The following is a 22,762-nucleotide window of genomic DNA, read 5'->3' as shown; positions in this document are numbered from 1 at the left end:
AACCGTGGTGGGGTCCGATTTCGTGCACTGCCAAGGGCTGACGTCCGGGACATGCCGCCCAACTTCTGGTGGCTTCCCTTTCGGGCGCCCGTTGCGGCATCCAGGCCCCCGTGGAGATGAGTGGTTACCAACGATGCGCTTGGACGCGTGCTGGAGTTCGACTGCATGTTTAGCGCACCCGCCCGAGACTTCTTTGCATCTATGCACCTGCGCATTCTAATTTGGTAAACTCATTCTTTAAAGATCTAGATGTGTATTTTCTTGCAGGACGAAACGTTGTGATGTTGGGCGATTTCGGAAGCGTGCTCGATTTCAACTGCGTGCAATTCCAACTGCGGCAGCCAACGTTTATAGATATACTTCAGTTTCGAAACTCCTCGTCGCGTCCATGGGGAGGAGCCGGCCTGCCGCTCTTCCTGCCACCACGGCGCTGCGGTCGACGGTTAAGCAAGCGTCGTCTGCTAGCACTGAACGTTGCGCTTGCGCATTGCTACTGCTGCTGTTGCTGATAGGAAGAAAGAAAAGGAAAGTGCACGGGCCTGCCTACTTGCTCAAGCCGAGCCACGCTCGTTGCCGCGTGCTGATAGTAGGAGAGTTAAAGGTACAGTGAGGAGAACTTGATCAATTTTTTTTCTGTTTTCAAAACTGATATTTCGGTGTTTCATGGCTTTGTTGCCGCTTGTCCGGGAGCAAAAGATGCATTTATTTCAAAGAAATTTTGATTCGAAGTCGAAAACGTTTTTCCCGCTCTCTGATTCAAACTCGGCCACTGCAAAACATGTGGCGTGCTAGGGAATATAGAATATGTTTTAGAGGCGTGTCCAGCATATGCACGTGAAAGACTCATGCTCGCATCTGCTTTGAAGTCTATAGACGCAAGGCCCCTCATCTGAACCGCATAAAAGCACTTGCGCTAGAGCTGGCTAAAGTTATCCTATCCTATCCTGCTTATCATCGGTGCTTGGCCAGATAGTTTGGAAACTGTACAGGTAACGCGAGTGCTCTCACGCTTTTTAAGCGACACGGACCTTGCCTCGCGTTTGCGATGTTAGAAAGTGTGCCTTGTTTTTTATATATTTTTTCATCTGCCACCTCCCATCATCATCATCCCCCGTCGTGACCCTGTTTTTTTCTCCTCTTCGCATTCCCCAGGGCAGTGTAGAAGACCAGATATTTATTTTTCAGGCCACCCTCTTTGCCTTTCCCGTCAATAACCCCCCTCTCTCTCTTATGCGTGTTGATGATGATGACGATGGCCTCTGGTTGAATGGCACGTACCCATGGTGGGGGATTGGCCAGGGTACATTGTTGATACAAATACACACATTAAGCGCCCGCACTTCTTTCTCTTCTCTAATACGCCTTTCCTCTCCTCCTAACCTCATTCTCGTGAACAGAACTGGCGCCGCGCTGCTTTGGGCGCTTTCACTTGTCTTTTCTGTCCTAGTGCCCAGATCAGACATTGTTTCTAGCTTAATAAGTAATTTCCGAAGAATGCTGAAGACGACCACGAGTAGAAAAAGCGCTTCCAAAAAGGACACCGGCGTAGAATTGAATTGCAGCGATGAAACATCTCGCTAGCGTGAAAAGCAGGTTTTCTTAACGATGAGTCTTCGGGAGCAGTAATGTTAGTAACTTTTTTTTCTAATCTAATCAGGCGTTGTTAGAACTGGTCTCATTCTTCTGATACCTAAAATCAGTGCTTCCTCTTGATTGCCTGGAGATTGCCTCCCCATCACTTTGTGATATTGTGATTACAAGGCTCGGTTTTCATGAAATCAACGCTATGATTCGGCAGCGCCACTAAATTTTTTAGTGTATTTATACAGCGGTGTCGTCATCGGTCACGCATGCATTGCGTAATCAGGACGAGAAAGAGGCATTTTTATAGAAGCTAGAAAATGTCGGCGGAGACCCCACAGAATGATCATAGCCCTGAAGAGGAAACGTTATAAAATTATAATCAGGAGGGGTGTCACGCACGGTGGCACGGGCTCTTGATTATTAGCCGTCGCATAATTACGGCAGGTATTCAGGCGGTTCAATTGGAAGGTTTGGGGTGAAAGTTAGGAATTGATACCTCTGTTATTTCCTATTTGTTCGTTCCAGTGCCCTGCCAAACAATTTAGCGGAATAGTGGCAGCGCGGCTACAGTTAAAACTTGACGAAGCATCAATGATTTAGAATTCTAGATAAACTAGAACAATCCAGAGGAGGAAGACGAGGGATTGGCTAAGTATTGGGTGGCTGGTACTGTTTTTCTTTTCCCCGTGTGCCTTTGCACCCTTTTTGTGTGGATAACGCACGCGGTGAGTTTCTAAATCACAGGTAATGTCTACGCAGTCTCCTGGCCAGGGGAGGTCCACTTGGTCGGCTTCCCTACCACCTCATGAGATGCCTCTGGAAGCTTTTCAACGCTCCGGCGTGCGCAGCATTCCTGTGGCGCTGGTGCCAAAGGATGGTGGTTCTATCAAACTTAACAATCCAGGGCCTGTTCGAGCTGCTCTCCAGGCAGCCACTTCCCTTTATGAGGCAACCTCTGAGGTAAGGCAGTTTGGACGTGGCGGGATTCTGTGCCGTTCACCAGACCTTTAGTGCGTAAAGGATCTTCTAAACTGCTCATATTTTGGGTATCTTTCTGTAAAGTTTCATTCCGTCTCATCTGGCCTGTACAAAAGGTTCTGTTCGCGGTGTGGACTCTTGCTTTTCTCCAGTTGAGACCCTCGACCTTCTCTCTGCAGCGCTTGTTGTTGCTGTGTATCGCTGTAGCCGGGAGGTGAACAATAAGCGGCTGCCAGCGGAAACGGTTATCGCCACATTTGCGGGTACTGCCTGCCCCTCAGAAATAAAAGCATGGCCTCTAATCTTCTGTGTAGATCCCCTTCCGTCTAAGCCACTGCACTGCAGCAATTGCTGGCGATATGGCCATAGTGCTCGTGGGTGCAAGTCCACCTTGCGCTGTTGCAAATGCGGCAATGACCATCCAGCAAATTTATGCTCTGATCAAAACGAGAAGTGTTCATTTTGTGGTGGATCTCACGCTGCAAATTCTATGGATTGTCCTTCTCGGGATCATGAATTGGAAATTCTAGACATCACGGACCGCAAACCCTGTTCGCGGCGCGAGGCAATATCAGAAATTAAAGAGAGAGCTCACGGCTATGCAGGTGTGTCAGCCCGTTCAGGAGAGACACTAGATTCGTCTATCTCTCAGGCAATAGCGACTGCTGTGGAAGCCTCTATGGCTAAGATGGTTGACAGGATAGTGTTCACTGTCACAGTGTGCATATCTAATGCTCTGACAACACAGATTACCCAGGCCATGCAAATTGGAATGACTTCTGCTATGTCAACCATGCCTTCGTTAATGACCCAAAACTCCTTGCCTGAGCAGTCTCAGCCCCAAGAACGAGTAACTGCTGTTTCTCCACTTCATCTGTCCATTAATTCAGATAATGCTCAAATTATTCATGATGAAGAGATGGTGGATTCGGATACGCGAATCCTCCAACGCAGAGGATGCCCCATGCCTAACTCTTCTTCTTCACACCCTCAGCCGAAATCAAAGAAGCAACAGATTGGCTCTAAGCCGAAAGAAACTATTTTAGGGCAGGCAGTTGCTGCTACCCGGATTTCTCAACCGTAGGGGTGTTAAGTGTTCTCCAGTGGAAATGTCGGTTCTTCTTTCAGCTTCAACAGATTAGCTGTACCTTATATCTCAACATTATCCAGACATAAATATTTTACAAGAAACTTGGCTCACATCAGAAAAACATTTCCATTTGCGAAATTATTCTTCATTTCGACAAGATCGTCAGTCAAGAGGAGGAGGCTTACTCATACTAGTTTCTTCTAAATTTTGTCACAGGGCTAAGGTTACTTTTCATTCCTCTACTATAGACTGTGAGTTATTGGCGTTAGACTTTGAAATTCCAGGGTGTTATTCGGTTTCATTAGTAAATGCTTCTTTTCTTGCGGTGTGCAGGATACCAGGCAGCTAGATATCCTGCTCCTTAATTGTCAGAAGTCAATTCTCTTGGCCGGTGACTTTAATTCTCATCATGTGCCGTGGGGCTTTAGGACAGATTTCTGTGGTAAGCGCCTTTGGGATTGGGTTACTGATAACAACCGTTCCTGTATGAATTCAGGTTCAGCCACATTTGTCCGCGCAAAAATACGATCTGTGCTGAGATTTCACTTTCACCAGCCCTAGCGTTCCTGTGCTCAATTGGTCGACTGTGGATTTTAAAACAGCTACCGATCACATACCTATCGTTTATGATGTTAATTGCCTCGTCAACTCCGGCGTGCTCTCAGCTGAGGTCACATATAAAATATGACCAGTTTCAGTCCCGTTTGCGCTCCACTCTTGCTTCAGCGGTTAATTCTGCTGAAGAACATACAGCAAAAGGCATATGCTTGGCCATTGAGGAATGCCGAGAGAAGTCCGTATTTTTGGTATGTACATTAAGAGGAAACACTTCAGCTAGATGGTGGAATGCAGATTGCTCGCGGGATTTCAGATGCAGAAAGGCTGCATGGAAGAAGCTCCTAGACAATCAGTGCCCAAAAAAATGGCATGATTATAAGTTAATTGCGGCTAGTTTTAAACGCACAGTCTCACAAGGGAAAGAAAATTATGAGTCCAAGCATTTTGATTTCCTATCAAAATCAGGAAATCGTTGCGCACGTTTCGTTTCCTTAAGATCACGGAAAAAGATTCCGGTTTCAGAAAATGCATCCTCATGTGTTTTGACCCCGCAGGAAGCAATAGAAACAGTTGAGACAATTGCCAAAGGATTAGAGCAGCGTTTCGCCTCGTACTTCCTTTGCGCTCCGCGTTTGTGGCGTCAGTGGACCAGTTTCAGCATTTCCCCCTATTGCCCTTCCCGAGCTTTCCCCGATATTGTTGAGGTTACCAACTGCTGCTCCTGGCCCTGGTAGGGTAACATCAAAAATGTTAAGGATCCACTTTGAGGAGTCCCCTACATCCTTATTGCAGCTGGTTAATTTTTCAAACAAACATGCATGGATTCCTCCTGAGTGGAAAATCGCAAAAGTGATCCCTTTACCTAAAAACAATGGTGGTGACTCTTCTCTGAATAGTATTAGACCCATTTCATTGACATCAAACGTGGTTAAGTTAATTGAAAGGGTCATACTGCTACGTGTTCCGGAGTTTGTGAACCATAATAATATCCTTAGTCCCTGTCAAATTGGTTTCCGTCAAAAATGTTCCATATGGAATGCTCACACCAATCTTGAGAGTCGTATTCGTCTTGAGCGGCACCAAAAATGCACGCTGCGTTGGTCACATTAGATGTATCCAAAGCTTATGACAGCGTAGAACACTACATATTATTGCAAAGATTATATACTCTGCATTTGCGAATTACCTGCGTGGATATCTGCGTTCCTTGAAAACAGGTTTTTTTTGTATACTAAATGGTGTGAATTCTGGGAGTTATAAACAATCCAAAGGTGTTCCACAAGGGGCAGTCTTGTCGCCTGTGTTTTTTAATATTCTAATTAGCTCCATTCCCAGCCACCAAAACATTCGCACGTTCGTCTATGCGGACGACATTGCATTTTTCGCTGCTGCAGCTTACATTCAATCTCTCTATGTGCACCTACAATCGTACCTGAATTTGCTTGAAAGTTGGTTGGGTGACTTAAGTCTCACCTTAAATGTAAGCAAGTGCGCGGTACTTGTGTTTCAAATGATAGATCATGTTTATCTGGCTCTCAGTTACCAGCGACAAAATATTCCTCAAATTAAGTCATTAGAATATCTTGGCGTCATTTATGACGACAGCCTCACATGACGCTCCCACATTGACCATGCCGCAGGGAAAGGGGCTTGTGCTCTGGACATGTTGCGTAGATTAAGTAATCCCCGGTCTGGAATGTGGAGAGATGCACTTTTGCTGGTATATGTTTTGTATGTCCGACCAATTTTAGAATTTGGATCTGTGCTGTTTTCTAGTACGACTGCTTACAAAATTCGCCCGCTCGTTCTTTTGGAAGGGGAAGCGCTTCGGTTGTGCCTTGGCCTCCCCAACTGTGTGGCCAATAACGTGCTTTATCTTGAAGCCCGTATTCCTGCTTTATCATCTAGATTTCAATTCCTAACTGTTGAGACCTACTTAAGGATATATGAATCAGATTTACACCGCTCCTTGTCTGTTTTTTGTTGCCAACCGACTTCCTTTTATGGAGTCCACTGGCCAAGATTTCATACTCCGCAGGTAGTTATGGTACAAAATTTGCTTGAACCTTTAAATGTTTTTTTGTCTAACATCCTTCCGACAAAAAACAGTAGATACTGTGTAGAAATTGTCTTTGATGACATTTTCCCGAAAAACGCTTAACATTTACCACCTCGCATTATAAATGGATTATAAGAAGACCATTTACAAAGCCTACCTGTTAGCTTAACGATAGCTACTGACGCCTCCCAGTGTGATGAAAAGGCAGGGGCGGGAATATATTGCCCGCTTCTAGATCGGTCTTTTTCTGTGCGGCTTCCCGACTACACCTTAATTTTCCAAGCAGAGTTTCTGGCGGTGGTGCTTGCTCTTCGCAAACTAGAGCCAGCTTTCTCTTCAGTGGCTGTTATTACAGAATCTCTTTCTTTGTGTTCGTCCCTTGCTTCAGCTGTAGATTCGCCAATTCTAAACACCTTCCAGTCCTTACTCCCTCCGCATTTGAGCCGTGTTCACATATGGGTGCCAGGTCATAGCGGCGTGACAGCCATTGAAGTTGCGGACTGTCTGGCAAAGGCGTCCCTCAATGGCCCCGTGCTACCTATCGTTCCGGCTGCAGCGTACATTACAGCAGCGAGGTTCCGGTGACAAAATTTGTTAAGAGTGACTACTGAATCTCTTTTAAGATCTGATGATTACCAGCACCTGAGGTATTCGTGGAGCAGGCAATCATGCCATTCACGGCAGGTTAAGGTATCTCTATCAAGGTTCCGCTGCCGGATCCCTCCCTTAAATTTTTATTTGCACAGGTCTAAGTAGGCGCTTAATCCCGTCTGCGTATTTTGTGGTGAGAACGAAACCATAGACCATTTTTTGTTGTTTTGCCGCCGGTACACCATGATGCGAAGATGGTTTTTAGAGAAACCTCTACAACAGCTTGGCCTCTGTTTGAACAGCCCAGTCTTATTGTTGTTTGGAGCCACCATACTTGGGTACAGCCACAAGTGTTTTTGCTGCCGTGCAAATTTTTTTAATGGAATCAAGACGGCTACCTTGTAATTTTTTTAAATTTCTTCAATAATATTTTTATTCTTACAATTATCATTATCATTTAACTACTCCGCTATAAACATCAGTCTCGATCTCCTGCGTGCGTGATGTATTTCCCGTTTCATTTCGTTGTTTCTTTTTGTTTACTTCTTCCGTCCTTACCATTCATTTTAAATTCTTCTAGGCAATATTTATCTCAAAAAGCCTCTCTGTGCCCCCCAATTCTTGGCCAATCCCCCGATGTGGGCATGTGCCATATTATGTGGGCAACAACAACAACTACGATCACTTTCCAAAAAGGGTTTCGCCGCCCATTCACGGCAACAGCCAAGTTGGTCGCAACGAAGACGTTCTTTTTTTTCCACACGTACTTAATAATTTCGGACACGTGCTTTAGGAATTGTCCCTTTGTCAGTGTCTAACTATCAGCAGTCGCTGTTCCAACTGGCGCCGTTGTCCCAGCGCTTATCCTGTGGGCCCTACCATGGTTCCTTCATGCAAAGCCAGTCTTTGCGGACGGAAAATTGTCACTAATTTCGCGAATTTTTAGCAGCCAATCAATAATTAAACATGTCAACATTCACAATGTCATGGAATCTAAAGAGTGCCTCTTCATTGGTAGCGTGCGAAGCTTGCTGGCACTGCTGGTGCAATGCCGTTACAGTGGTAACATCCAGATATTGCGTTACAATGTGGACATGTGCTCACTGTTCGAACATTGTACGACCATACCTCCGCATTCCTCTCAGGTGCAGTGAAAAGGAAAGATCGGCTCAAATGCAGCGCAGTCTTGGAAAACAAAGAGTCTATAGGAGATTCATTTTGAGATGCAACGCAAATAAAGACGATATTCAACACAAAATAACAGCATGAATGTTGTTAGAATTACGGGCCTGTTGAACGCTCGGAGCGTAAACTAAAGGCCGCAACCCGTCATGGATGCTCATGCAGTGAGGAGCGATCGGAGTACTTCATGGCTTTGACAAATTCTACTCCGTGAGCTGTTGATCGGAGCCCTTCGACAGCCGGTCCCGTATCTCGCGCTAACCGAAGCGATTTCTTGTGGTAAAACATCCGCCTCGCATTCAGGTGTGAGTTCGATCCCCTGTGCCGCCGGCTACCCATTGGCTTTACAGTGGGTACAAGATTTCCCCCGGCATGGTTCTCGGCTTTTGGAAAAGGGTCTTGGACCAAACCGTCGCGTTGACGGGCTAGTGATTCGTTCCGCTGTCAAGTAACGCTGAAACCCGCTCATGCGGTTAAACACCACTTGTTGTGGGTTGGGTGGGGCACAGTGTAAAAAAGATGCACTGAAAAAACTCGAAAAGTGATCACGTGACTATGCTGTGCGTATAGCCTTTCCCTCGCGGACTTCGTCAAAAAAGCAAAAAAAGGTTTGACAAGGTTCTCATGAAAACATGCTGCAGCAAAGGCGGCCGCGTTTTGGTGAAAGCAAAACAGGCGCGTTAGAGTGCGCGTCAAAGTGCCCCAAGTGGCCGAAAAAAATCCGGAGCCCCCCACTGTGGAACCTTTCTTCTTTCACTCCCACCTTCCCGACTTCCCTCACGGCGAAGTTCAGATGTCGACCATTAAGTGAGATACTTACTGTGCCTTTTGCTTTCCTAAAAGCAAATTTCAAATTTGTTTCAATTAATGGAAGTGGCGACATCCTGCACGCCTGAGTTGTAGCAGCCACCGCATTTATAAAAGAGCCGCCAGCGAAGATGCGGAATGTAATTGGCTTTAAGGAAAGGAAAGGAGCAGTTCATGTCTCAGTGTCGTTGCATGCCTCACCTCTGCTGTAAGGGAAGAGATGAACGAAGGACTCAAAGAAGGCAGAGAGCTGGAATGTGAATCAGTGGAGACGGGTTCATAGATGCAGCAGAGGCGGATTGCTGTACATTCTTTACGTTGTCCGGTGTTCTAGGAAAAAAAAAAAAAGCCAACGAGCCCTTACAAAAATTGGTGTGTTGTTTTAGTGATCGTTTCGTGGACTTCCGTCAACACAGTGAATAAAATGGCAACAAAATGGCCATACACCTAATTGTTGCCGAATTCTTAAATAGTGGCGCACTTTTTTGTTGACGACCTGTTGAAATCTGTTGAGCGGAGAAGTTGTACTTTTGATGAGGCAAGCAGAAAGATAATCTTGTTGATCCCCTGTTCAACCATTGTTGAGTTGAGAAGTTGTAGTCATTTTGTTTACACACACATAGAGTCAATCAATCCTGCTGAAGGACATATATGCAAATGCACTTTGTGGCACACGTACCTGCATGTACTTCAAGACGCACAGGAAAAAAATGTTAAAATTTGTTTTATTCGCAAAACATCACAGGTGCGTGACTAGAGCCGACAAAAGTGAAAATTAAAAAAATAAACTAATTAACATATATATTTTCCAGCAGGTGAATGTTGCTGCCGGCCCATTACAGTAGAACCCCGTTGTTACGTTACTTACTGCTGCATTTTCCCGGCTGTTACGTTTTTCTTTCCCGGTCCGGTGAAAAACGTGTGAACGGGGTTCCATGTAATAACACGTGTCAGGTAGGGTAGGAGGCTATTTTTCACATGGCCCGCTCTGGCGTTGCTGGGGCCGGCCTATTGTTGAGGGCGAGCCAGGTAGCTCGCCAGGTTAATCTTGATGGGGCCTGCACTAGAATCCAGAAACTTCCTGCATGTAAAGCCTGAAAACAAATATCGCAAATTAATGTTGAACATGTAAAAAATGTGCGAAAGCACTTTACGTGTGGTATCACTGTCACATTTCTGCAACATTCATATATGCCTTTGCCAAATCGACTCGTCCTTTCCTTATCTTAAGTACAGTAACTCTAGTTTGCTCCATAAAACTATTAGCAAAGATATAATGAATCCAGGCATATCCCTCTCAACTGTGCAATGTGAAGCTATTGCTAATAAGTGCAGATAAAAATAAGTTACCTCAGGCAGTCTTAATTGATATGTGTCACAATAGTGGGAGCAGTATTTTCGTATGCGTACATGCAATCTGCAATTTCAAGGCATTCAGCAGCTGCTTTGTTTCAGCATGCATGACATTTCTCATTCTTTCGTATTCTTTTCTCTTTTTACATACCATTTGGTTTGCGGGAGTTTAACGTCCCAAAGCGAGAGAGGCAATGAAAGACGCCGCAGTGAAGGAATCCGGAAATTTCGACCACCTGAAGTTATTTAATGTGCATTGACATCGCACAGTTTATGTGCACGGGGTTTTAGAATTTCGTCTCCACCGAAATTCTACCGCTGCGGCCAGGATCAAATCATCGTCTTTCAGGCCAGCAGCCGAGCGCCGTAACCAGTCAGCCACCGCGGCGGCCACATACCATTTGGAGAGGTCTTGGTATAAGGTTTGTGTTAGGTGTGCACGAATGTTAGAAAATTGGTTTGATTTGGTTTATGGGGTTTAATGTCCCAAAGGGAGTAAGGCTATGAGAGAGGACGCATTGAAGGTATCCGAAAATTTCGACCACATGGGGTTGTTTAAAATGCATTGACATCGCACTGTACACGGTCGTCAAGAATTTGAGCTCCATCAAAATTAGACCGCCACAGCCAGGATCGAGCCCGCGTCTTTCGGATCAGCAGCCGACCACCATAACCACTGAGCCGTTGCCGTGAACCTATGAGAAAATCTCGAACGAGTCAAATAGTGTGTTTTAGAAATTATTCGAACCAAATCGAATTGGTTATGAACTTTTGAACACTTATCGAACAATTGGCATAATGTTCAAATAAGGCTAGGCATGGTATATTTCTTCGATGACTGTTCTTTCAAAGAACAGGGCACACACTGGTGCTGCATGCCATCCTGCGATGATCAACACCTGCACAGTGAAGGGTGCAGTGCCACTACATGGTCGCTTCGTGCGGCAGCATTTGTAATATTCATACATGGCCTCCAAGACGCGAAAACGCAGCAAGGCTTCGGCAACTTAAGCAGCCATGGAGGCCATGGCTCATATATGTTTTCGCCGCTCTCATGCCCTTAGCTGTGGCTCTAATTGATTCTGTATCGTTTCCACTAAGAAAATAATTTCTGTACATGCATAACTTGATGTTCACACAGTTAACATAATGAATTCGTGTTTCGGCCTCTTAGTGGCGATCAGTGTTACGTAATTTAACAGCTATAGCTTTTACTCCGTTAGTTAGCATCGTACAGCAGCGCCGCCACTATCACATCAATGTTTAACGCCATTCTTCCATTTTGTGTGATTATTTGCAACAGTAGCAAATATTGGCACAAATATTCTTTTTGCATTCAACTCAGTACACCAGTTACACTACTCATGTTCAATTAAAGAAGTACTATCCGTACACCTCTAGTTTGCATTCCCGTCTTATTTGCAAAAAAAATCTCAAGCGCTTTCAACCTGACACTGATTTTTTTTACTCTCAGCAATAGGAGTTCTAAATTCTAAATGAGCAGTTTGGATTTGTAGAAAGTATTTTAGATGGCTAGCTACATAAAGATATGTCTAAAAAAGGACACTTACCAATTACTGCCTAGACGTTTTCTTGGTCCAGAGCCCCGCGTATAGAGTGTGTACATGTGTTCTGCTGCCCGAAAAGAGAGCTGCCCTGCAGCTCCTCAGGAGAAAACAGATGGCAGAGCAGTGCACAGGCATATTTCCCTGGCCCTCTGTTCGAATGATTGAACAGCTCCAGCACCGATTTGTCAACCAGCACACCACCACCAATATAAGCCTGAAAAGACAAAGTATGTTACACCTTTGTAACAAAAGCATTCTGAAGACAGCAAAGAGAAGAGAACAATGTTTTATAGAAGGTCATCTTTTACAGTGACCACACAAACTGCTACCTAACGAAACATGCTCCTGCTTTGGGGTAGTGCCATAAGAGACAGTATAATTGATTTATTTACTAAAAATACTGCTAGTCTCAATACGAGACCGTAGGAGGTGAGCAATCAGTACAATACAAAGTTCAAAACAATAACAAGAAATTACTTCCTGCGGATCAACAGAGTGGAAAATTTGAAAATAAATGTTATATAACTACCAGTATTGGAAGCACAAGAAACATACACTCGCCAAAGAAAAAATATTTTACACATGACGTTTCGAGACCCGTACAGGTCCCTTGTTCACAATGAGGATGGGCGGAATGGGCCGCTACTTATAAGCGGACTTGACTGCACAGTGAGTGGGCGTAGATATCGGGGAGATTCCCTCTCGTCCTGTTGATAGCATTCTTGGTCGTCTGTATGTAAAATGATTCGAGAAGTAATCGTGAAGATAAAGGTTACTTCGTGTCCAAGATTGTGGCGTTCTCCCAGTCAGTGGAGTGCTGCATCATTTGTGCATGCTCTGCAAATGCGTTGGAGGAAGTGCGACATTTCTTGACGTCATTCTTGTGTTCTTTTATTCTTCTTTTAAAATCGCCTAACTCGCAAATGTATGATGCATCGCAATCCATGCAGGGGATCTTGTATACAACGCCGGGGTAACATGTGCGCTCTAGGCGGTCCTTCAGGTGACACAGCTGCTGTTTCAGCTTGCTGGACGGTACGTGCGCAATTCGAACGCCGTATTTGGCAAATATTCGCGCCAGAGCCTCACTTGTACCCCGGGAATACGGGACAGTCACGCGTTTCTGTTGCCCAACAAACTGGGGCTGAGCAGGTTCCTTACAGCGGCGTTCTTGATTGTTTAGCATCTGACGGGTGTAGCCATTATTTTCTTCTTCCATTGTGAACTGATGACGAAGAAGCCGCTGGAAGTATTGCTTTTCTCTATGTTCTTGTTCTCCGCACTCCCGATGGGCTCACCACTCCCGTATACCGAAAGCCCACACATACCGGCAAGTACCTCGGTTTTAAATCTGCCCATCCCATAGGCCACAAACGCTCCGTCGCGTCCGCTCTGTTCAAGCGAGCTGGTCGTCTATGTTCTAGTCCTCGACTTCTCTCTTCCGAGCAGCAGAAAGTTCGCACGACAATCTGCTCGTGAGACTGCATACAGCGACCTCCGAGCAGCGAACGCGCGGCTCGCTATACGACGCGGCAAGAGGCATTTACAAATGACGGCTCTACCTCTGATTGAGCTTGAGGCTCTGCACCGTCGATGCTGTTCTGAGCAGGTGGGTCACTCACATCTCAACCGTGTTCCTGAGAGATATTCATGGAAGTATTGACAACAAGTATTCTGAAGGGAGTTTCATTATACCACGCACACGAGCGACCGGACGGCACATCACATGGCCATGCAAAAAGAAAAGCTTCGAAGGCCACTGAATTCCAAACCATTACTGTCGCTGCACTGAATGAGTTTACGGCCCGTTTCGATCAAGGAACCCTTTGCTAATCCGCAAGAACTGAACGGACGAAAGGAGCCTCAAATATATGGTATGCTCGTTTAATTTAATGCGCGGCACCATTTAAACAGGTGCCGCGCAACAGCTGCACACAGCCGACTATGCCGTGTCTTACTGGAGTGGTAACGCTGTCGCCTTTCTCGGGGACTGTTTCGAGGATTTTCCCACACACAGATGGTATCTCTAAACCGAGTTCAAGGGAAATTACATTTATGCCTACGCAAGGAAAAACGCGAAGAGGTTAGGCAGACAGCAACGCAATGACAGGACAAGTATTCTACTCGCCGCCAGCCTGCAGAAGCAATCAGTGATATCGCCCCTCTATCGAATGCATCGCAGTGAACTTGTACGGGAGTAGTAGTACAATGTCCGCAAAACACTGGATGAAAGACCAAAATGGCAGGGTGCCGTGCCTGGTATTTTTTTGGTCTTGCAAGTGTGGCTGATCGGGCTAGTTAGCAATTCATGACAGCTAAAAAACACAGCGCAAATCTGTGACAGGCACATAGAAAAGACGGACACAACAGCCTGTGTCATAGTTTTACCTGTCACTTTTTTTATCCTTCTTTAGCGCTGTTTGCTCATAACGCAAACGCACAGTCTCCACCCAAAAGCCCCACTTGAACGATCGCTATAAATAACGAAGTGAGGCAATAGTGAAGTAGGCATCCTTAGAGTATTGGTAGCGCCTTGACTAACGCCCAAGTAGATAAAAATGCCGCCGCATAGGAGATCCCTACGCCTCGTACGAGGTACGTAAAAGACATATCTGTGCCGATCGTGATGCCACTCAAGGCCAAAAAGAAAGCTGCACTGCAGTCGCATGCAAGCACGGTTATATTTCTGCACCGACAATTAGATACGGCCCCCATTGAAACGTAGTGCAAATGAGATAAATGGTCACACGAATGCATAACAGTCGTGCGTCGCGCGACGCGCAGCAGTGATACTTAACGTGTCAGCGCACTTGAAGCCATGCAAGCTATACTAGGCGCCTGAAATCACCCCTCCAGGTATGCCAGACGTTGCGCCTCGAGACCTACTCAGATAAACCTCTACCGCCTAATAATTGCGCCATGCCACTTCAAGGAGGACTCCTTCGCAAAGCGTTCAACTCAGAAACTCACAACACGAACGCAACCGCGCTGGGTCAAACAAATTTGCGAAAAATCGTGGTCAAGAGACGCCAACGTCGCTAATATCAGTGTCCCTATTAAAACACACACAGATTCAAATGCATGCTCACACGCACACACGAAAGTTCTCATCTGTGATATCTTCGCAGGTCCATTCATTACGGACCGCACCAAGAATGTCGCGAGCCTATGTAGAAGCGTCCCACGAACAGAGCCCGCGGCGAGGCCATGTTTACAAATGGTCGGCGCGGAGATGCGTGGGCGAGGCACGCGCGCACACTCCGGTCATGTGGGACGTGCGCGCAAGCCCTTTCAGTTTCTACAAAAATGAAAGCGCGCGTGCCTCAACCTCCTCCGTCGATACCACAGGCTTTCGAAACACGACCAAATTTCGCACGCCGAAATGAAGCAGAGCGAAACCGGGAACTCGTTTCTGAAAGCCGTATACCTTGCTAGAGGGAAATCGTGCATCCCTCAAACAATGGAGACAAACACAATCTTCGGTTCGCTTCAGCTTCCAAACCTTGTTTTCAACCTTCATAATATAGATTTACACCTCTGCGTTAAAACCTGCTGCGGCTGGTTCGCAAATGCGGAGAGGGGAAATAGGCGGACTTACATTTCGCGAACTTAAACGCCGAACAACATCTTCCCTCTCAAAACCGTGCCCTCCACGACGTCGATGTTAGAACCCTTCAGCATCCATTTGCGCGACGTTACCCCGCAAAATGCTTCCATTTGGGGCCCTGAAATTTAAATGAAGGCGAGGAATTATTTTGAGGGATGTCGGATAGTCAGCTATATATAGCGGGGCTGCAGTGACCTCTCAATAGTACGTCTTTCTGGGACCCACGGGGGAGCGCGGGGGCAGGGAGGGCGAAGCAATCCTGCACGTCGGGCTGTCGGTCCTGATGATGCTCGAGCCCAAGGGGCTCATAGGCCTCAGGCTGAGGCTACGCATTCGGCGCCGCTCAGCGTCGAAGAGCTCTTGGAGGCTCTTGCGTGTGCGCACTGCGTTCATGCTCGCTGGTCGGAACTCTCAACGGCGACAGACGAGAAGTGGTCTTCTGGAGGTGTCTTCCGCACTCCTGCTCCACCCTAGAAGAGTTAGGAATAGGAACGTCAGGATCGCAATGCAAATATGCGCAATGGGCAAGGGTCAGCACAAGGCACCCTAATCTTGCAGACAACCTCCCAATGGACCGCGGCCTTGTAGCACAAGTGAATCCAGGGAGAACCAAAAACCCCCAAAGCAGAAGTGGTGCTCACGCCGAGGCTAGGTAGTTAAATTTTCTTCCCAAGGGCAGTGACAGCTGACGGCGCAGTTCTTACATCACGCGTCCCTAGACAGGTTCCAGAGGACAAGGAGCACGAGTCAAGTATCAGTATCGGCCGCTGCTGCAGGGGGGATACCAGGAGCAACCACTGAAGACTCGTGCACGTCTCAGCAAAGCGCACATTCACCAGGACCTTCCGGGACCGATACCGGGACAAAGCACACTCGTATACATCAACAACTGCCGTCTCCCGTACGTGTGGGGAACGCCCTGAGCGCCGACACTCTAGTGGCACGTCTCACGTCGGCCGTTCATGGTGCCACTGCTTCCACGACCGCCAGCAAGCGGGCAGAGGTGGTACTCCTTGTTGACCGTCTTTGAGCACGCTGCGTCACTCGAGGACAGCACGAGTGGGGGACCGGCGTTGGCGGCGGCGGCGAAGGCATGCACGTACACAGTGTCAGCGGGCCGCGCGAAACGGATCCTGGAAAGGAGCGCTCAAGGACTGCTGCTGCTGCCACCGTCACTACGAACGCGTTTCGCAATCAGCTACGCGCACGCACACCTTTTTGCAGCACCGCAGAGAAAAAAAGTCGTTCGAGGCGGCCGCGCGCTCACAGACAAAAGATGCAGGGCGGCACTCAGCTGAGCGTTCTTCGAGGCACGCTCGCCACGTCCTTGCCTTGCGCAGGTCTCCACCGCCAACGACGTCGCGCTGAGAGGCCCGGCCGCGTCGCTTGACGATGCCGTTTCTTGTTCGCTTTTGCTGCCGATGATGCTACCTGCGTTCGAAACAAGCAATAAAAAATGCAGAAAAAGAGACTGGAAGGAGGGAGGAGGAGCGCGACAGGAAGTATCAAGAGCCAGTCTCTGAGCAATTCTGAAATCCCGGCGGTGTGTCAAGTTTCTCGTGACTCACACTCAAGATTCCGAACTAGGCGTGCCCGCGTTAAAAGCAGCCAGCCCGGCTGGCGTTCTGGTCGCCGCGTCTATGTCAGCAGCAGGATGCACCGTCTCCGCAGGCATAACGCCAGGCTCTTTAGGACTTCGGTCTTCAGAAGAAACTCACTCCACCAATGACCGTAGTCTAATGGCCACGCGGTAGAGGCCGCGAGCAATTCCTGGCGTCGTAAACGACGGCGAACAAAGCGTACGTACAAAATAGCGGGAGCCTTTTGGCAGGAAAAAGGCTACGCGACTTATGTATGCTGCACACATGATCTATGTAATAGTGACGTTTGGAAATGAAGCGCCCCTCAGGAGAAACAAGGAAGAAAGGGAACGGCAAAATAAATATAGATGAAGACGCGAGTCGAACGCGGGAACGTGCTACGCGTTAATAACGTCAAAAACCAAGCAGACTTCGCCGACTACAGCGAAGCCTAACCACTTCGGCTGCCAGAAAAGCGAGCGTTAAAAAAAAAAAAACGGGGGAAAAGCCAACGACTCGGGCGTCAATGAAGTGGACGCCATCGTATCGACAGGGCGAGAAGTCGCGGGCCTGTGGTGCGAAAAGAAGACGCTCGGCCTACTCGCACACGAAAAACCAAGACGGCGACAATGTGCTGCAAAACGGTGGTATACATCGTCTATAAATCTATGCGTGAACGCGCGGTGCGAGATGTCTGTCACTGTGTCGCTGCCGCCTTGCTCAGCGTTCGCACGAGCCCGCGCGGAATATCGGCTGGGCTGGGCTGATATTTAAGCAATATCAACGCCACAAGCCACCACCCATGACCGCCCCTACATGCATACTTCGTGGGCGCCTGAGATGCTGCAGTGCACACCCTTCCCACACGGCCGGCTCCACAAGGTACGATAGTCAGATTGGTTGTATGAGCCGAGAAGCAATCTGCAGTTTCTTGGTTGTGACAGGAAGCTACAGAAAGTTGGAAAGACAAAACTGCTTGGGTAAAGGGAAACTCGGATAGCGCGGAGAAGAGCTGAAAGGCATGCAATAAAAATGTCCCATGAAATCCCGAGGCCATGCACCAAGTTGGACACAGCGTGCACGCGCACATCAACAGTGCTTTGGACGAATTCGTTCCTTTCTTGGTGGTTCCGATTGTCCCACAACAGCTCTTTCTTTTTTCTTCGCCGATAGTTAAGTACGAGCCAAGTGGTTTGGGGACATGAGGACGCGCGGTGCAACATGTGGAAAACGAAAGGTGGGCTGTGCTTGAACAATAAAAACGAATCACTTTTGAGGCGTAGCGATGGCAAGCTTTTCCATGGCTTGAACTGCCCCGTAAAACAAATATATTTATCGCGTATACGCTGCACGGCAGGTACCGTCTAAAAGAAATCATTGCTACACAGGGGTGTGCGAATAGCACTTTTAGCAAAACCGTATCGAATACGAATGTCTTTACGAATATTCGTTACATGCATGAACGGTCGTGCAAAGAGAATAATCGCGCCAAGCCGCTAAGTGCTAGCGGAAGGTGCTGCGGTAAGAAGCTACAACTTCTGTAATTATAGCAATGAATGTCAAAAGACGCAATACTGATCTTCACTGATGGGTACGCAACACAAAGTCAGTGTGTTCTCTCTGTGACCCTCATGTCATACGTATGAGAAAGTGACCTTTTTTGCTACTGGTGACGGTAGCGAATAAACTACAGCACCACATCTCAGTAGATAAGAGGGGGCGAGAGCTATATGTATGGGTAATGCATGTCGAGATGGGGCATCAAGGCAGGGTTTGCTCAATCTGCCCCAGCTCTGCCGCACCGCCAAATATCGGATGCCATGCTTGAGTGTATGAGCATCATGAACGACACCACATGAATGGACCGTGCATGTGATGCCGAACCTTCCCCTTGCCGCGAAGCCGATCTGGGAAGCATGCTGTGTGGCGTCGGAATAGGCCTGCTTTTTGGGACAGTCGGAGAAGAAAACTAAACGTCGTGACTTATCCAACTTTCTTTTCAATTATTCGAAGGAACTTGAGGCCATGTTCGATTCGTTTCAAATAATTTTGAAATTTCGAATGTTTGCAGTTTTGCATACAAGAGTCGCAAAACGAAATCACAATTTGTGTGAGCGCCAAAGCGTTCCCCGCGTCAAATTATACAAGAGTATGAAGAAAACGACCCGCTTCAGAGTGATTTATTTCGAAATCAAAAGGAAGCAAAGAAGCTTTGTTCCAGGATCGAGTGCCACTGAACTAAAATTGCGTAGTTGCGCTGAATGAACAAGACTGGAAGCTTAAGTTTAATGTACAGGGAGAGCCACAATGAGCACGAAAAGTGACGACAGTGAGGTTATACAGTACTGTATATCGTTACATAAATCAGCCGTTCAAAAGCGTACCGATCCACTTACCACCGCCAATAACTACAGCGCTGCCACATTTGTGCATTGAAGATAAATGTATACGGAAGCAAACATAAGGAGACCCGTGCGGTCGAAGCTCGACCACCGAAGTCCCCAATTATTCTGTCTCTGAGCACCTCGTTATTATGGGCACATTGGCTATTCTGCCATGCGTCAATAGGACCGACCACAGATAAGCCCACGATGGTCATTTTTAAGGACGACAGATTCCTACCAAATCGATTTCTTCCAAAGGGCAACAAAACGATTTGTCCACTGATTTGTCCCGAGCACTGCCACTATATACACTGCCGGCAAGTGCAGTCTGTTTCAGCGGATGCTTAGCAACACTTACGGCTGGACGGGATAAATAAAGAGCTCGAGACACAACTGCAAACCTCCGGGAAAGGCAACTCTGTCGATGACCTTCCGTTTCATTTGGTTTAGCAAAGTACAACACAATGGTCAGATTTTCTAAGGGTATAACAGTTCGGAATATCTTACAACGCACGCGGCTCAAATTCGGCCCTTGTTAAAAGGTTTTCACATATCTAAGCATGTTTAGTGGTGAATCAGCGATGAATATACATAGCCCGGTTTCCACGCGGTCTATCACAGTCTCCGCACGAGCGGCGAATGCGCAGCGAATGTGGTGAAGTTGGATCTATTCTCGAAACTGGCAGCTTCATGTAACAGCCTCCTGACGTCAATTTCTCAGCTTGCCCAGCCGGAGCTGCATGCGCAGTGTCTCGACGCCAATCTCGAGCCGTGTGACAAGAAACGAGGGACGTTCACTCCTCGAACATCAGAAAGTGCCACCTCCACGCGCGCTGACGAAAACACCGCTTCGCATATGCGTTTCCCGTCCGTGGCACGAAGACCGCACCGTTGCTGCGCATACGCTTTGCCCCGTGCGACACAGCGCCGAGTCATCACGGCTGCGAGAGCTATGGGGGTCTAGAAGAAGCCATAGCATCGGATACGCATGCAACGTATATGTTGGCGGCCAACATTTCCCACATTGGAAGGCCCTCGGGAAACGGGCAAGCATGTGGCGCATGTAGCTAATAATGCGGAGACAACTAATGCGCCTTGCACATTCTTCCCATTCTACGGCACAGAAGAAGCCCTTGCTCCGTGAATGTTTCCACGCGTGAGGGGCGCCCGCTCTGAGCGCGAAAGACAAGGCCTGCCAGACACGCGCAGCGTGCGTGCATTAATTCTTGGGGCGACAAGAAAAACCTCATCACGATGTAGACCTAGCATGATGATGAGAGAGAGAGAGAGAGACGCAATGGTACCCAATCCACATGGTGCGACAGAATTTACATATCCACTTTTCTGCCCCCAAAGGCTGTGTGAATTATGCGTTGACGCTGCAGTGCCCGTGCGTTCTCAGCCACTAACGATTGATCGATCAGAAGGACAGCGATGTCTTTGGAGCACGAAAGCGCAATATCGGAGCTCTACAGGAAAAAGTGCAAAAAAGTAAAAAAAAAGACGGCGAAATTTTTCAAAATTAAACTGAGTTGCGTACATGGCTAAGAGATGAAGGCTTTAGACATTAGATCAGCCGGCTGCAGTGTGGAACGAGGTCTTGCTGCCGCATCCAATCTACACAAGAAGCTGCCCATATACGGCCGTAGGAGCAAACACGAGCCAGGCAAAAAAGAAAAAAAAAACTTACGCACGAGTCGAGGAAGATATCCAAAAAGCTAAAATCACAGCAAATTGTGAAGAAGAAATGAATAGCTTATTTTTTTTCCGTAACAGATCTGAATTACAAACGAATGCTGCATTGCCCAATTTTCAACAGACACAAGCAATCGACCGTAGCTGCTTTAATGGGACTTCGAAGCTGGTGATACACACAAACAAACGCCACTGTTATTCCTTCCCTTCACGCCTCCACGCAGCAAGCAGGCTCACGGCGCCGCACACGTCACGGGCATGCGAAATAAACACACGCAAAAGCGCTGTTCCTTCGCAAAAAGCATCCCGTAGTAGATTCCAGCGCCAGCCATGCTCACGCTTCGCTAGAGTACACCACGAAATCGAAAAACCCGAACCATCGTCGGTCGCACAATTTTGGGGACGCAGCGAGGCGTACAGCCCGCGGATTGCTCGCGTGGCGACTACTCGTGCAGTCAGTCACCCGTCAGTGCCAAGGCATGCTCCGGTCTCAACAGAACACGCTCCCTTCGCACTCGAGACTAAGGAAAGAGAGAGAGATGATGAAGACAGGCCTAAGAAGGTGTTCCAAGCGGGCATGAATGTGCGATGACAGGTGAGGAGAGCAGAAACGATTGATTCTAATACATTTACATTTACATTTAGAATTTTATTTACATCACCATACATGATGTAGGAGGCCTGCAGAAAAATCTGCCAGTAGCCAGCTTGACAGGGCCGCAGGCCCCTTTGCATTGGCAGTACTCAGTGGAGATAAATAGCACCTATGTCATAACAAAAGAAATCGCGGGAACAGTGCATGAAAGAATATGAGGTGCATACATGATTACTGAAAAGTGGCATTACATACAACTACATTTCTCATGCAAAAAAAAAAGAAAAGTGTACTACAATTTGAAAAACTCGTGCAATGTCTTGAACGTAATTTTCTCAATTTGTATATTTCGAGCTTCTACACTGTTCAGTATACTTGGAAGTTTGTTCTGCAACATTTGAAGGCCATATGTTGTTCTGCTTGTTTTAAGCTTCCATGGCTCGAAATGGCGTGTATTGTAAGTCTCTAGATTTCTTTGTAGTTTAGCTATTTCCTGAATAAAACCATTATTATATTTAGTATCTTGTTTGAAGAGTTTGCAAAGCCGGTATTCGTAATAGTTTGCAGCTGAAATAACGTTATACTTTGTGAATAACGCACGCATATGAGAGTGCACTGGAACATTTTCTACAGCTCTTAAAAATTTCTTTTTCAAAATGAGTAAGCTTTCAATGTTAGATTTAGTAGTTGATGCCTATACCAAATGACAATAGTTCAGTCTAGAGGAGAAAAGGCTATTGTAAATTAACATTAAAATGTGGCGAGGGAATACATAAAAATTTCGAGAAACTATACCGACTATTTGTGACAAATTTTTTTTGCAATGGAATCAACGTGCACATCCCATGACATTGTGTCTTGAAAAATGACGCCCAAAGTCTTAAAGCTAGGCACAATCTCTATGACAGTTGAGCGTAGTAAAATTTCATTTTTTGTATCGATGATTTTTTTATTATGAAACAGAACCGCTTTTGTTTTATCAGCGTTTATCCTCAGGATATTTTTGTTGTCCATTCATCAAGCTTCATTAGCACTACATTGGCTGCAGCTGTTATCTGATTGCTCGATTCTCCTGTAAAAAATATACTTGTGTCATCTGCATAGTTTATAAATACAGCGGATGGGGCTATG

General features: G+C 46.9%; 2 long non-coding RNA genes across 2 annotated transcripts in view; one reads left to right on the top strand and one right to left on the bottom strand.

The window, feature by feature from the left end:
* Positions 1–22,762, top strand: part of LOC144098943 (uncharacterized) — a 156,324-nt gene that overhangs the window by 101,480 nt on the left and 32,082 nt on the right. Inside the window, exon 2 of the long non-coding RNA XR_013307274.1 lies at positions 2,344–2,544. This is a non-coding gene — a long non-coding RNA (uncharacterized LOC144098943). The remainder of the gene's footprint in view (positions 1–2,343; positions 2,545–22,762) is intronic.
* LOC144098938 (uncharacterized) overlaps positions 9,658–22,762 on the bottom strand; it is a 108,482-nt gene continuing 95,377 nt past the window's right edge. The window contains exon 3 of the long non-coding RNA XR_013307270.1: positions 9,658–9,943. This is a non-coding gene — a long non-coding RNA (uncharacterized LOC144098938). The remainder of the gene's footprint in view (positions 9,944–22,762) is intronic.

Source organism: Amblyomma americanum, chromosome 1 (genome assembly GCF_052857255.1).
Source record: "Amblyomma americanum isolate KBUSLIRL-KWMA chromosome 1, ASM5285725v1, whole genome shotgun sequence".
NCBI classification, from domain to species: Eukaryota; Metazoa; Arthropoda; class Arachnida; order Ixodida; family Ixodidae; genus Amblyomma; species Amblyomma americanum.
This window is presented reverse-complemented; position numbering and strand designations above follow the sequence as displayed.